Source organism: Poecilia reticulata, chromosome 17, assembly GCF_904066995.2.
Source record: "Poecilia reticulata chromosome 17, P_reticulata-male-v2, whole genome shotgun sequence".
In the NCBI taxonomy this organism is placed as follows: Eukaryota; Metazoa; Chordata; class Actinopteri; order Cyprinodontiformes; family Poeciliidae; genus Poecilia; species Poecilia reticulata.
Genome location: NC_088846.1, coordinates 27042416 through 27057089, shown reverse-complemented (window position 1 = coordinate 27057089; position 14674 = coordinate 27042416). Strand labels below are relative to the sequence as shown.

At 41.2% G+C, this 14674-nt stretch overlaps 1 long non-coding RNA gene across 1 annotated transcript in view; it reads left to right on the top strand.

The window, feature by feature from the left end:
- Window positions 1-14674, top strand: part of LOC103479468 (uncharacterized) — an 87136-nt gene that overhangs the window by 36956 nt on the left and 35506 nt on the right. The window contains exon 2 of the long non-coding RNA XR_535952.3: window positions 10045-10376. This is a non-coding gene — a long non-coding RNA (uncharacterized LOC103479468). The remainder of the gene's footprint in view (window positions 1-10044; window positions 10377-14674) is intronic.

Sequence of the window (14674 nt, the reverse complement as noted above, 5' to 3'; positions counted from 1 at the left end):
TCTGGAGAGCAATCATCACTGACTCAAGCCGTCATGTTGATGGATCTATCAGCGCCTGGCGCGGGTCCCAGAAGTCCCTGGCTTTGTGGTTGGACCATATTGTCGGCGCAGTTTGAGACCCGGCACCAGAACTCGTAATCCTTTTCTCGTGCCACAAACACCTACTGACAACTTTAATTAGAACCTCGAGAGAGAGAAAGATGTCTTCAGTGCTTTCATAGTCGGGTGGGCATGAAACACACAGTTCTTAGTGTTTTTGTTGTAAGGCGCGTTCTGTCTGTAAAAATGTTTGTGCTTTGTTTGGATGTCCTGTGATAATACTTATTAAAGGCTCAGTGACATTAGTAATTATTTGATCTTAAAGCTCACGAGACTCCGGTTTTGTGAAAACAGGCTCAAATTAAGACCAACAAAAATAGTTACAAGGGTTTAAATGCATCTGTAAAATCTATTGTCCAGTTCATTTACGGCTTTATTCCTGCCTGTGGGCAATCTGTTGTTTCAAATAATAATTATTGTTGGTGTTGCAATTCAAATCAAAACCCTGTTTGGACATAATTCACATTTTGCTTTTCACTAAAAAATTGCATGAAAATTGGATGGGAACATGACTGTCTGCTCTTCATTTCAAATGTTTGCAAATCTTTATCGAAAAAATACAGTTTCCCAATTGCAGTGTTTTCATTAAATAAGAAATGCATTCAAAATCACAGTGAATAAGTTTGAGTTCCACTGGGGTTGCTTGGTAACAGGCGGAATTCCACTGGGGTTGCTTGGTAACGGGCGGAATTCCGCTGGGGTTGCTTGGTAACGGGCGGAATTCCGCTGGGGTTGCTTGGTAACGGGCGGAATTCCGCTGGGGTTGCTTGGTAACGGGCGGAATTCCGCTGGGGTTGCTTGGTAACGGCATTCCGGAAGAATAACTGAAACCTGTTCCTGCCAACAAAATGCCCTCATGAAGCAAACCTTTATGAAACGTAAGTGAACTCTGTTCATAAATTGCAGACTTAAAATGTTTAGATGAGATCATGTGACCTAGGATGAGTCTGAAGGTGGGACTTAATCGCTCTAAATGGTAAAACTGTTGCATTGCACGCATGAAGTCGACCGTGAGCGTAGCTTCCCGTCACAGGACCGGCCGCTACAGGAATTGGTTAAAACGGGACTAAAACCGTGCCAAATTTGAGATCTCTATCAGAGTTTTAAGTAACACACAAATGCATTCAAAGGAAACCGTAGGCCAGATTGATGCATCAATCTGCACCTCTGCTGCCTTTCTTGTGACTTCAGGGTCTAAACTGCACAGAAAGATCTTGTTTGTGAAAGTCCCCATCATGACACACAACACGGCCAGACACCCACTGCTGCCTGCGCCGCGGCTGACAAGCGACTAATGACTTTCAATGAGGGTCTCTGCAAACAGCCTCATGAATTAGTCATCGCCTTCCTTGACCCGTGCGTTGATACGATCTCAGCCGGCCGCCGCAGCCTCCTGAGGACCAGATGGGTTATGTAAGTTTACAGATAGTTGACTGGAGAGATCGGATGCAGAGAACGGGACGAAGCTTTGCAGTCTGGAGCACTAATAGTGATTGATGGTGGCAATCTGTAGTTAAAGCGAGAGTTGTTGCTTTATAAATGCGTTTAATGCATCAGTAATAGGTACATTGCGCGCGCTTCGCTTATCAGGGAACAAAGATTTGCATGTTTGATGGTTGATTAAAGCAGAGATGTTGCGTTAATAGTTGTGCAGGAAACTGCAACAGAGTATTGCTTACTATTAAAAAAATATATTAAATAAATTACGAAAATAAAGTCACAACCTTATGAGGACAAAGACATAATATTACAAGAATAGTTGAAAAAAAATTAGTAATATAATATTACGAGAATAAAGTTGTAAAACTGACTCTAGAAATACGACAACCTTATTCTTGTGCTATCTTCTTCTCATTTTATGACTTTAAAATCTTTTTTTCCTTAGCGTGGCCCTAATACTCCGTCGTAGGAAACCAGAGAAAAGCCAACGTTTTCAGGTGGAGCAATCTGGAGCGTTTTAAACGTTTTTCATGCCAGCCTTTTCTCCCCAAGACGACGACGTTTCTGCTTTTTATCTTATGTAAATTGCACACAGTTTATGTATAAATATTAATCAAATGTGGCAAATATAAAAAGACGAAAGGCCTTTTGGTCAACTTGTGTTTGTGGAGACGTTCAAGTGTTTTTAAACGTGAGAGATCGTCCGCATCTTAAAACTCAATTAGTGAAACAACATGCCATGCTAATGATGGAAACTCACTGATTCATTGCCCTCTTGTGTTTCTATGATGCCTGACATAATGACCACGTATTAAAAATGTTACCAAAGACTCTTTAATGAACAGAATATAATGTGGAGGGCTCCACTAAGCACAACATGAAGTGTAATTATTGTCCTTCAATGAAAAATTAAGCTCAACGCAAAATGGGCCCAATTTTATTTTTTGTATAAACACAAAACAATCTGAGTCTTATTTCCATGTCGTTCTAAAACAATATCGCTCACATTTGTCTATGAATCTCATCTCAACTTTTCGTCAAAGTGTTAATTTGTTATAAAACGCTCAGGGTTGCCAGATCTGACAGTTTTCAGCCCAAAACCGACGTAAAACCTGTCCAACTCCAAAAAACCAGAGCAAATCACGTTGATGGCGCCAGATTTTACGCATAAAACACGTTGCATGTCATTGTTTACATCTGGAAATTTTACACATGTGCTCTACACTGGAGGACAGAAACACGATTCTTTTACAATGATAGCCGCGTTGCCGCTGCAGAACGACTCCAATGACAGAATTAAACTAGGAGATGTAGGTATCGTTAGTTTACTGCACTGCGCCACAGAAAAGGGAAAAATAACGCAGAAAAACATTGAAGAATAAATCAGAACCGCTCACTTTTGTTGCTATGCTACCCAGAGACTTGTTGCCGTAGCAACTGACAACAACACTGCTACATATCAAGATTCAATGCCCAAAAACACGCAAACATTTCTCACACAAAGACCATTCAATCCGTTACAGTTTTATGTTTTCAGGCTTGATGTTTATTTAGCGATTTCTAAGTGGTCGTCTGAACACGGCGGTGGTCGGTTAGCTGAGTTTAACCGCCTGCTCCTGATCCGTCAGAGTTGGTGTGCAGGTCGCCTTTGTTTGCTGTTTTTTAACTGAACCGAAACGCACAGGATTCCACAGCACATCTACATGCTACGGTTGTCAAAGTCAAGCTAGCATCACTGACATATTAAGAGAAATTTTGATTCTCTACTTCACTGACCCGCTATTTAATAGCGAGGGCCGTCCTGCCTCAAGTGGAGGAGTTTAAGTATCTGGGGATCTTGTTCACGAATGAGGGAAGAAGGGAACGGGAGATCGACAGGCGGATTGGGGCAGCGTCTGCCGTGAAGCGGGCGCTGTACCGGTCCGTCATGGTGAAGAGAGCTGAGTCAAAAAGCGAAGCTCTCGATTTACCGGTCGATCTACGTTCCCACCCTCATCTATGGTCATGAGCTTTGGGTCATGACCGAAAGAACGAGATCACGGGTACAAGCGGTTGAAATGGGTTTCCTCCGCAGGGTGGCTGGGCTCTCCCTTAGAGATAGGGTGAGAAGCTCGGTCATCCGGGAGGGACTCAGAGTAGAGCCGCTGCTCCTCCACGTCGAGAGGAGCCAGTTGAGGTTCGGGCATCTGGTCAGGATGCCTCCTGGACGCCTCCCTGGTGAGGTGTTCTGGTCCCACCGGGAGGAGGCCTTGGGGAAGACCCAGGACACGCTGGAGGGATTACGTCTCTCGGCTGGCCTGGGAACGCCTTGGGATTCCTGGAGGAGCTGGAAGAAGTGGCTGGGGAGAGGGAAGTCTGGGCCTCCCTTCTGAAGCTGCTGCCCCCGTGACCCGACCCCGGATGAGCGGAAGATGGATGGATGGATGGATGGATGCATGGATGGATGGATGTTTTTCTGACCTTATCCAGTTGTTCTAGTGTTGACAATGGGTAGCAAAGCTCTGCGTCCCTTTTCTTTAATATATCATGTATACATGTAAGGTTTAGCACATTATCCTGACATTTTCACTGCTTCTCCAATGGTAGTAATTGTTGGTGAGCAGCTTTACCCCTTGATTTTGCGCATGAAGTCACATTGGAACGTGTCTAAATGTTTAAAATAAGTTTCACCGCTCTAATTAAACAGGTTCACTCTTTGGTTTACTGGCATGTACCTTTAAATTGGTTAATAAAACCGTTATGAAGTGATGACCTGTTTTGCCCTCCAGCAGGAAGCTGGGGCGGGATCCTGTGCGTTTGATGCGTCTATATAATCAACTGCATTAAGGTTTAACAACAAACCTATTTATTTTTCCCGCTGAACGTGTTCAAAAGAAGCCGTCCAGTCTGAAAACGATGCGGCCGTCATCACAGATTGAGAGACACCCAACTGAGCATTCATACAACCGGCGCTTTTCCCACATCCAGCACGGGTCATATGGGACGTAGGACCATCGGGCTCGGAGAAAGCGCCGCGGCCCGCTGTGCCTGCGAAGTCACACAAGAGTCACAATCTGTGCTGCTTCTGGTTTGCGAGGCGTCTGCAGGCCGGGACAGATGGGAGCGAGAGCTGCGTCATCTGGCGTCGCCGTGGCGAACGGGGCACCAAAGAAACCTTCGTGTAACGAGATCCGCGCTGAGCTGACGGTGAAACCGCCCAGTGGAGAACCGTCATCCAAATCTCAATGAAACTTTATCCAGAAAATACTTTAAAACAGCCAGCGGGCTCCACATAACTGTCTGGAAATATGAAGTAACACAATTAAAAACAATTTAAACAAATCCTAGAGGATGAACCAAAGAATAAAAATGTGTTTTTATGACGAGTTTTGTGAAGGAGTTATTCCTGCGGTCTACAACCGCAGAACCTTCAGTCCATCAGTTTTATGTTTTCAAGCTTGATGTTTATTTATTGATTATTAATAAGTGATTAGTAGTTGATTACATCACTTACAGACCCATCGCAGCCTCCTGATGGCCATTACTGGTTTTAGCTGCTGAGTTGTCAACATTATGTCTGAACTAAAATGATCCGCTTTGGGTCGCATTTGCCTGCTGTGTTGGTGTTTTGCTCTGTTATGCAACCATGTTTTTGCAGCTTTTTAATATTTTTCCCTAATATATTTGATTTTCAGTTCAGTCACAAACATAATTGACCCTTTGCAAGTCACAAAATCATTCGAAGCGCCATGATGGACGTCGGAAATGAGGATGGGGAGTGTTGAACTGATCAGTGACTGAAATTGGTTTATTCATGGCTTCTTCTTGAACGTAACACACCCGGCTGGAGCTCATAGACGGCGGTAGCTAGCTTAGAAACCGACCCGAACCTCCTCCTACTTGACGTGTAGATCAAATTACCGGCTTTGCCTGAATTCACACCACATGATTTGTCATTATGTTATAAACGGTGTTTCCCCTTTACACCGCAACAGCCTTAAAAACGCACAAAAGACGAAATGCTAACCAGTTTCCCCCCATCCATGCTAGGCTACATGACGGCGCAGCACTGTTTCCATGGTTACTGATGGTTAGACACGTACCATCTCCATAAGGCTATATTTTATATCTTTCTAAACATATTTATTTATAAAGTATATGAACGTTGTAAAAAGTGTTCGCTGCAAATCCGTGATTAAACCGACAGTCGTCGTGATTGACGGCGGATATCAACCACCGCGCATCTTTCCTCATTAAAGTTATAAAATAAAATGAGAAGTTTGGTTTTCACACTCGTCTGTTTGTGCAGCATCGAAATCAACTAAATAAAAGCGGCATTAGATTACCACGACTACTACATGTGCGGGTTTTTAAAGTGGTTGTTTTGACGTCCCTCAGTTTGAAGAGAGTGACGTCACGTGCAAAGCGTCGGCAAACAGCAGAATAAAATAAAACACGTCACTACTGAGTATTAAAAACCACGCCGATGCACATGTCTTGGTTTATTTATTTCAGTTTTTTTTTTCCCCCCCTTGTGCTGCAGGTGGATGTGATTTAATCATTAGATTTAATTGGCTTCACCTGCTGCTGTTCCGTCTTTCACCTGGATCCACGCAGCCCTGAATCCTTGTTCATTAGACAAAAAGTGGGTTTAACTTTTCACAACCGAAGCTAATCATAAAACACGACGCGATGCTGTGGCTCTCGGACGCATTAAGACGATTGCAAGCCTCTTCGATCGGCTCAAGTATCCACCGGAGACCGATTCAGGGGGCAATTTTAATTTTGAATCTTGAATTAAATTTATTTTCACCTTTAATTACCCCGTGACCGAACGTGAACTTTGGTTTCCAGAGGAGCTAATTTTCTCCGCACCTCCGACTGATGTGGGACGGAGCGATCGGGGCAAAAGGGGGGGAAGAGCTGGATGTGATTAAAGCAGATGGAGGCAGAGGAAGGTGGAGAAGGATGGGGGGTTACGCACGCAGCGCTGCATTATGCATCGTGGATCAGATGCCTGGGTGGCTTGTTTATGGCTTGGTGTCAAGGGTGCAACTCCTACTTCCTGCTCCGTTTCCATGACAGCAGCAACAAATATTGTCCTTGACTTTGAGTGATGGCGGGCGTCGAGTAAAAAGGTTTACAGCTGACAGTAATGTGAGAGGACTAAGAGGATTGTATTCATTTGGAAGATGTTCCTCTCGTTGAGATTCGTCCAATTTGCATTTATAGAGCCTCCGCGTCGCTGCACCTACTTTTCAGACTGTATTAGGTCTCCAGATTTCATTTAGAAAGCAAAACGGCTTAAATGAAACATGAGGTGGGTTGATGCAGAAGAGATGAGACCTTAAGAGTTTGTTTTTTTTTAAAAGGAAAAGACAAAAACCAGCTCCACCAACCATCCATCCATCCATCCTCTTGCACCCTTTTTCCCTCGGTGGGGTTGGGGGGGTGCTGGTGCCCATCTCCAGCCAACGTTTTGGGCGAGAGGCGGGGTCACCCTGGACAGGTCGCCAGTCTGTTGCAGGGCAACACAGAGACACACAGGACACACAACCATGCACACACACACTCACACCTAGGGGCAATTTGGAGAGGCCAATTAACCTGACAGTCATGTTTTTGGACTGTGGGAGGAAACCGGAGTACCTGGAGAAAACCCACCATGCACAGGGAGAACATGGAGACTCCATGCAGAAAGACCGGGGCTGGGAATCGAACCCAGAACCTTCTTGCTGCAAGGCAACAGCTCTACCAACTGCGCCACTGTGCAGCCCTCCACCAACCACTTTAAAGAAATGTTGCCTTATTGAATCTCTATAAATCAGGGTTGCCAGATCTGACAGTTTCCCATCAAACTTGGAAAAAAACCAAATCTCAAACTCTTAAGATAAAAAGCAACAACAAATATGTATATAAATAAAAATGTTGCATTAACAAAATGAAACCAGAAGATTGAAGGTATTAATTTGGTGCCCAAAGGGGAAAATAATGTAGAAAAAAAGCTGAACTCAAAACCACACTAACAAACAGGCCCGTTGCCGTAGCAACTGACTTCCAACAGCTCCACTAATGTATCACAATTCAACACCAGAAAACACTCAAAAAACATTTCCCACATAAGAGCAGAACGTTCAGTCAGCTGCAGGTTTTATGTTTTCAGGCTTTATGTTTATTTTTGCCATTATTAATTTGCCGCCAATCTGGTTGATTTTAAAATGTTAATCTTTAATTTTTCCCTTTTTTTTTAAACCGAAGAGAAACACAGAATCCTGCAGCACAGCTACATCTGACGATTGTCATAGTCAAGCTAGCATAACTCTCACTTCTCTCTCTTAATAAAATCTTTTCAGTGCCCTTTGACCTTTTCTAGTTGTCATAGTGTTGACCGTTGGTAGCAAAGCACTGCATCCCTTTTTCTTTTCTATATCTCGTACGTTTACGATTTAGTGCCGTTGGCTAAACCCAACGGCTTTATGTTGTAAAAACTACCTGTCTTGTATATTTCTGCTTCAGATATTTCTATGTTTATTGTGTTAACTAATCATTTACAAGTCATTTCTACCTTGGACAGTGATTTATTTATTTTAACTTTGATATTGATTATAAAAAGTTTGGGTTCCTAACTTTAGCCCTGGTGAACACCACTGGAACCAGTCCTGGGTATTTCACCTGTGATACCTCTAAATGTAAACATTACTACTTTTAATATCTAATCTTTGATCCTAGATAGAGAAAGCTTTTCAAAATTTATGAAAGTGGGTGAAGCCCACCTGTTTCTTCTTCTTCACCTGTGTAGCTTTTAAATTCAGGATCTTCTCATTGGGAATCTGTCTTCAACAACCCAATTAGCTAATTGTTTAGAGCACACAGACCCAATCACCTCATCTCCCATTGACTTATCGACCATTTCATTTGCACTCTTAAATCTACCGTGTTGCACCAAGGACATAAATTGCTTCAAGAAGCTGAAATGTTACTATTTTCCCCCTAAACTACAATAAAAAAAGTTAAGCTTGAGGTAGTTTCTTTACAACCAGAGTTAAAAAGTGACGATGCAGAGACACCAGAATCCTTCAGTGTTTTATATTATTGCTAATATATTATCTTACTATGATCTTAAAGGGGTTCAAAGTTAATTTAATGACAATTACCAATAATTTAATCAGTCCAAATATAATTTACACATTCTAGAAGGTTATTAAAATACGACAACAAATTGTTAGGGTAGGACAAAGAGTTCTTGAGAAAAACTTTGAGAATAAAGATGCAGCATTACCAGAAGAAAGTGGTAAAATTACTAGAAAAGTAATATTAATGAGCGCTAGTTGCTAGTGTCGTGTTTTAGCGTTAGCTTCTGCTAAATACAATGCTATAACGCTAATGTCATGCTTTAGCGTTAGCTTCTGCTAAATACAATGCTATAACGCTAATGTCATGCTTTAGCGTTAGCTTCTGCTAAATACAATGCTATAATGCTAATGTCATGCTTTAGCATTAGCTTCTGCTAAATACAATGCTATTACGCTAACGTCATGCTTTAGCATTAGCTTCTGCTAAATACAATGCTATAACGCTAATGTTGTGTTTTAGCGTTAGGTTCTGCTAAATACAATGCTATAATGCTAATGTTGTGTTTTAGCATTAGCTTCTGCTAAATACAATGCTATAACGCTAACATCACGCTTTAGCTTTAGCTTCTGCTAAACATAATGCTATAAAGCTAATGTCATGCTTTAGCACTACGTTCTGCTAAATATAATGCTATAACGCTAATGTCATGCTTTGGCATTAGCTTCTGCCAAATACAATGCTGTAACGCTAATGTCATGCTTTAGCGTTAGCTTCTGCTAAATACAATGCTATAACGCTAACGTCATACTTTAGCATTAGCTTCTGATAAATACAATGCTATAACGCTAACGTCATACTTTAGCATTAGCTTCTGATAAATACAATGCTATAACGCTAATGTTGTGTTTTAGCGTTAGGTTCTGCTAAATACAATGCTATAACGCTACTGTTGTGTTTTAGCATTAGCTTCTGCTAAATACAATGCTATAACGCTAACGTCACGCTTTAGCTTCTGCTAAATACAATGCTGTAAAGCTAATGTCACGCTTTAGCTTTAGCTTCTGCTAAATACAATGCTATAACGCTAATGTCATGCTTTAGCTTTAGCTTCTGCTAAACATAATGCTATAAAGCTAATGTCATGCTTTAGCACTACGTTCTGCTAAATATAATGCTATAACGCTAATGTCATGCTTTGGCATTAGCTTCTGCCAAATACAATGCTGTAACGCTAATGTCATGCTTTAGCGTTAGCTTCTGCTAAATACAATGCTATAACGCTAACGTCATACTTTAGCATTAGCTTCTGATAAATACATTTACAGCTTAAAACATCAACAAAGGAATCAGGCAGGAAAAAGTCATTTTTCTCTCTCCTATAAACGTCTAAACTTATTTAATTTCACTTTTTAAAAAAATCTGGAGTTGAACCTTTTCTTCTCCCTTTTGCAGGTTTGCAGTGAATGTTGGAAAATCTCGATAAGCGGCGGCTGAGCGAACATCAGACCGTAACGGCAGAACATGCGGAGCCGCCGTCCTCGGCCTCTCAATCACAGCGGCTGGCAGGGGGAACCTCGCCCTCGGCTTGTGATCCCTGTAATGGAATATGGTGTATAATCGAGAGGCGAGCTGCTGAGTTAATGAAAAGGGTGGAGAGGTGACATTTTCTGAGGGACGTCTGAAGGAGGGTGACATTTACAAAGAAGAAGCCCCAAAGACGGACCGTTTTTTTTTTTTCTTCATATGCGAAGCTGATTTCTGCGCAACTGAAATCCCCAATTCAGGTAAAGTGAAGCAGCAGTTTGGTCATTTCTCTGAGCAGCTGTGACACGTTACAGACGAGGTTCACACCCGGCGCTCACACCTGACGGAGCCGACATGGATTTCTGATAATGAGGTGGGAGAGACGAACAGCAGTGGAGTTTCACAGAAAATACAGAAACTTGCACTGTTTTTCTATCCCTCATGTAGGGGAATGTCTGTTATTGACTTCCGTTAATGCGCTAATATGGAGCTAATCTTTCAGTTAGCAGCTATTCCAACTTTGAAAATGTTCGGCACACCTTCCTTTCCCTAAACTAACTTTTCCAGATACATTTAGTTTTCAACACCAATTTACTTGGCATTTTTGTAAACTTTCAGTTTGTTTAAATTGTTTTGAGGTTGTTGACGACTGTTTAAATGAGGTATTGACCTTTTGAACGTGATGTCACGCTCTTCAGACAGCAGCCCACTTCACTGTGACTCCCTCGTTGGCGCCTGTAAGGTTTGTCAAAACAACAACAAAAAAAAAAAACACTTGGTCAACTAACATTTACTCGATTACAAAATCAGCAACAGAGTTAGCAAAACTTAGCTATGAAATTGAAACTGGTGGTGCACGATCTGTTTCGAAGAATCATTTCCTGATATGCAAACCGTCCAGATTACTGTCCAAAAACAAATAAGACCCGGAGGAGGATGTAGCACAGTGACACGGTGAGTATCAACACTGTTAAATGTAGTGCTTTAGCATTAGCTTCCCTAAATAAAATGTTAGTGTAGTGCTTTAGCATTAGCTTCTGCTAAAGAAAATGTTAATGTAGTGCTTTAGCATTAGCTTCTGCTAAATAAAATGTTAGTGTAGTGCTTTAGGATTAGCTTCCCTAAATAGGTTTGAATAGTGCGTTAGCATTAGCTTCTGCTAAATAAAATGTTAGTGTAGTGCTTTAGCATTAGCATCTGCTAAATAAAATGTTAGTGTAGTGCTTTAGCATTAGCTTCCCTAAATAAAATGTTAGTGTAGTGCTTTAGCATTAGCTTCTGCTAAATAAAATGTTAGTGTAGTGCTTTAGCATTAGCTTCTGCTAAAGAAAATGTTAATGTAGTGCTTTAGCATTAGCTTCTGCTAAATAAAATGTTAGTGTAGTGCTTTAGCATTAGCATCTGCTAAGAAAATGTTAGTGTAGTGCTTTAGCATTAGCTTCGCTAAATAAAATGTTAGTGTAGTGCTTTAGCATTGCTAAAGAAAATGTTAATGTAGTGCTTTAGCATTAGCTTCCCTAAATAGGTTTGAATAGTGCTTTAGCATTAGCTTCTGCTAAATAAAATGTTAGTGTAGTGCTTTAGGATTAGCATCTGCTAAGAAAATGTTAGTGTAGTGCTTTAGCATTAGCTTCGCTAAATAAAATGTTAGTGTAGTGCTTTAGCATTGCTAAAGAAAATGTTAATGTAGTGCTTTAGCATTAGCTTCCCTAAATAGGTTTGAATAGTGCGTTAGCATTAGCTTCTGCTAAATCCCCTCTCAGTGTAGAGGTTTAGCGTTAGCATAACTAATGTTTATGTTTAGGGCATTAGCTATCTGTTTAGCTAGCTGTAATGTTCAGAAGTTATTTAGACATTTTGCATTTTTCCTTTTGACCTGCATATACACAATATTCATTATAACCAAAGTCCAAAAGTTTTTCTTCTGGGAATGATAAAAATGTTGCACGACGTGTCTTAAAGGCTCACGCCAGATGTGCTGCTTCCAAGCAGAGACTCGAGCTGTGACCTTATCAGGGAAAGATAATAAAACACACTCCATTCACATATGAAAGGTCACACACCTTTATTGTCTCCGTGGTGAAAATCCTTCCTCCAAGACCTTTATTCTGCATCACTGTCTGGCATTTCTTAAACATCAATACCGATGTAACTTCTTAAACTCCTAACTGACTCATAAAGCCGGAAAAAAACGCAGCTCTGGTTCCTGTCGAGGCGCATAATGAAACGTAACTAAACCGCGTGAACAGAACCGGGCCGTTTGAGAGACGGACCTGAAGGACGGGGATGTTTCCGCCGCCACACGGGGGATTTGATCAGGACGGCGTTTTCAGATCCGTCTCCGGAGAACCGAGCCTTTGATGCGTCTGCCGGCGGACCGGCCGCCTGTTTCCCTTGGCGATAGATTCCCTAATATGCATGTAATGGCAGTGGCCTGGTGGAGGATGTGCAGCAGATGTTTTGTTAATTACGGCTCTGGTTCAGGTGGAAAGCTTTGAGGCTGGAGGTCGGCTGGTTAAAACCGGGGCTGGATGGCTGACGGGCCGCGTCGCTTTAATCCTTTTATCCTGAACAGGGACATTGATTCTCAGAGCGGTGATGTAATTGGCCCTCGTTTACGTTTGGTCTTTATGCTAATTGTTGTGGTTTTGTGAAGTTACACACTGGAAAAACACAAAGTCACACAAAGTTTCTTGTGCAAATATCTTAGTATAATTGAAATGAGACAAAACTAATTTACAGGTAACTTTTCAGCTCCATTTATAGCCAATAATTCCTTGATATTGGTGAAAAATACTAAATTATTTAATTTACAGTACAACAAGGGAATAAATAATAAATAAAAAATGTTTTAATCGATATTAAGGAATTATTAAGTTAAAACAAGCTCTTATATCTTCTTAGTTTTAGTTTTGTCTTATTTTCAGTGTACTAAGATATTTGCACTGGAATCTTTAGAAAAACATTTGGTTTGATTTTGTGTTTTTACAGTGCAGTATGCGACTTTCATATGTATTTTACATATTCGTCAAAACTGTCGCCATGTCATGACAGTATGTTATGAGGCAAACCAAAAACAACCAATCAAAGCTAGGAGGCGGTTGTTAGCGCTGTCAATCAGCCTCATGTACTCGCTGCTAAATGTGGCAGATGGCAGAGAAACAACTTACAGTTACAGGAAAACCGTTTATCCGCTGTCATCAGTGGCCAAGCTAACTGGCCTTAGCATTCATGACTGGTGAGATTGAGCAGCACCACACAGAGGGTGATTGACAGCGATAGAACCCACCTCCTGGCTCTGATTGGTTGTTAATATGTAGCTCTTGGAGAAATCAGAGGAGCTCAATTTTTCACAGATTATCTGTCTCTAAACTGTCACAACATGGTAACACTTTCAATAAATATAATTATTATAATAAGTTTTTTATAAAAGTTTACGTTCCGCAGCCTTAAATGTTGAGTTTGCAGCCCGGAAAGTAAAATTTTTTTTAATATTTCACCACTTTCCAGACTGGAAAAAGTAAAGAAGCAAATAGAGAAAATGCTTTTCTATATTCCAGTGTCTAAAAATGACCAGTCCACGTTTGTGTCCTTCCTTTATAATCGACCATCTTGTCCATCACTGCTTTATTTGTTTAATGATGATTTATTTATTAATGTGTAACTATTTGTCCTCAGCAGTCAAAAACCAAAACTTCAACACAGATGTTTAATTTGGCTCAAAGTTCGACATCTAAACGCGCTGAATGTTTTACAGGTTAGCAAAAGCGCTACATGACAAATTAGCTCCACTGTTAGCGCATTAGCCGAAGTGAAACTCTGTATTTATCACATTTGACCAGAAGAAACATCTTTTAAATGGTTTATACAGAACCATCATCGTTTTCAGCCTCAGAGATATTAAAAAATGACCTGAGTGAAGTTGCCCCCCCACCTTCTTCAAATCAGACCAAATTGGTGTCAAACGTTTGTGATACGTTTGTGCAGCAAAAATTTTCGTTTGTGCCGCTATCATTTTAAAGATATGAAGAAATGTTTCTAGAGGTCATCCAAGGTCAACCAGCCCCCCGCCTTTTTTAAATCAGACAAAATGGATGTCAGTAAACTCGGCTACGTTTGTGCTGGTTTGTGCAGCAAATTCTTTTGTTTGTGCTGCTTTGGCTTTGAAGATATTAATGAAAGTGTAAAGGGCAACCAGCCCCTCAACTTTTATGAAATCCAACTTTCTTTATATCTTTAAAATGATAGCGGCACAAACGAAAATTTTTGCTGCACAAACGTTTGACACTAATTTTGACACTAATAAACTTCACTCAGGTTAAAAAATGTTCTGAGGCTTTGCTTTCAGGCATCGCTCCATAAAGTTCATTTAAACTGAGGACAGTTTTTAAATGACGGGTTAAAAAAGGTGTGAAGGACCTTTTTGTGCCTTTTAAACGCCGTGGAGACAAACAGGCTGAGCTCCGATTCCTGCAGACGCCGCTCCGCTGGACGACTTGACAGCTGCGATTATGCAAATGAAGCGGAATCAGAAACGCTGTAATTTCTCCGCCCATCA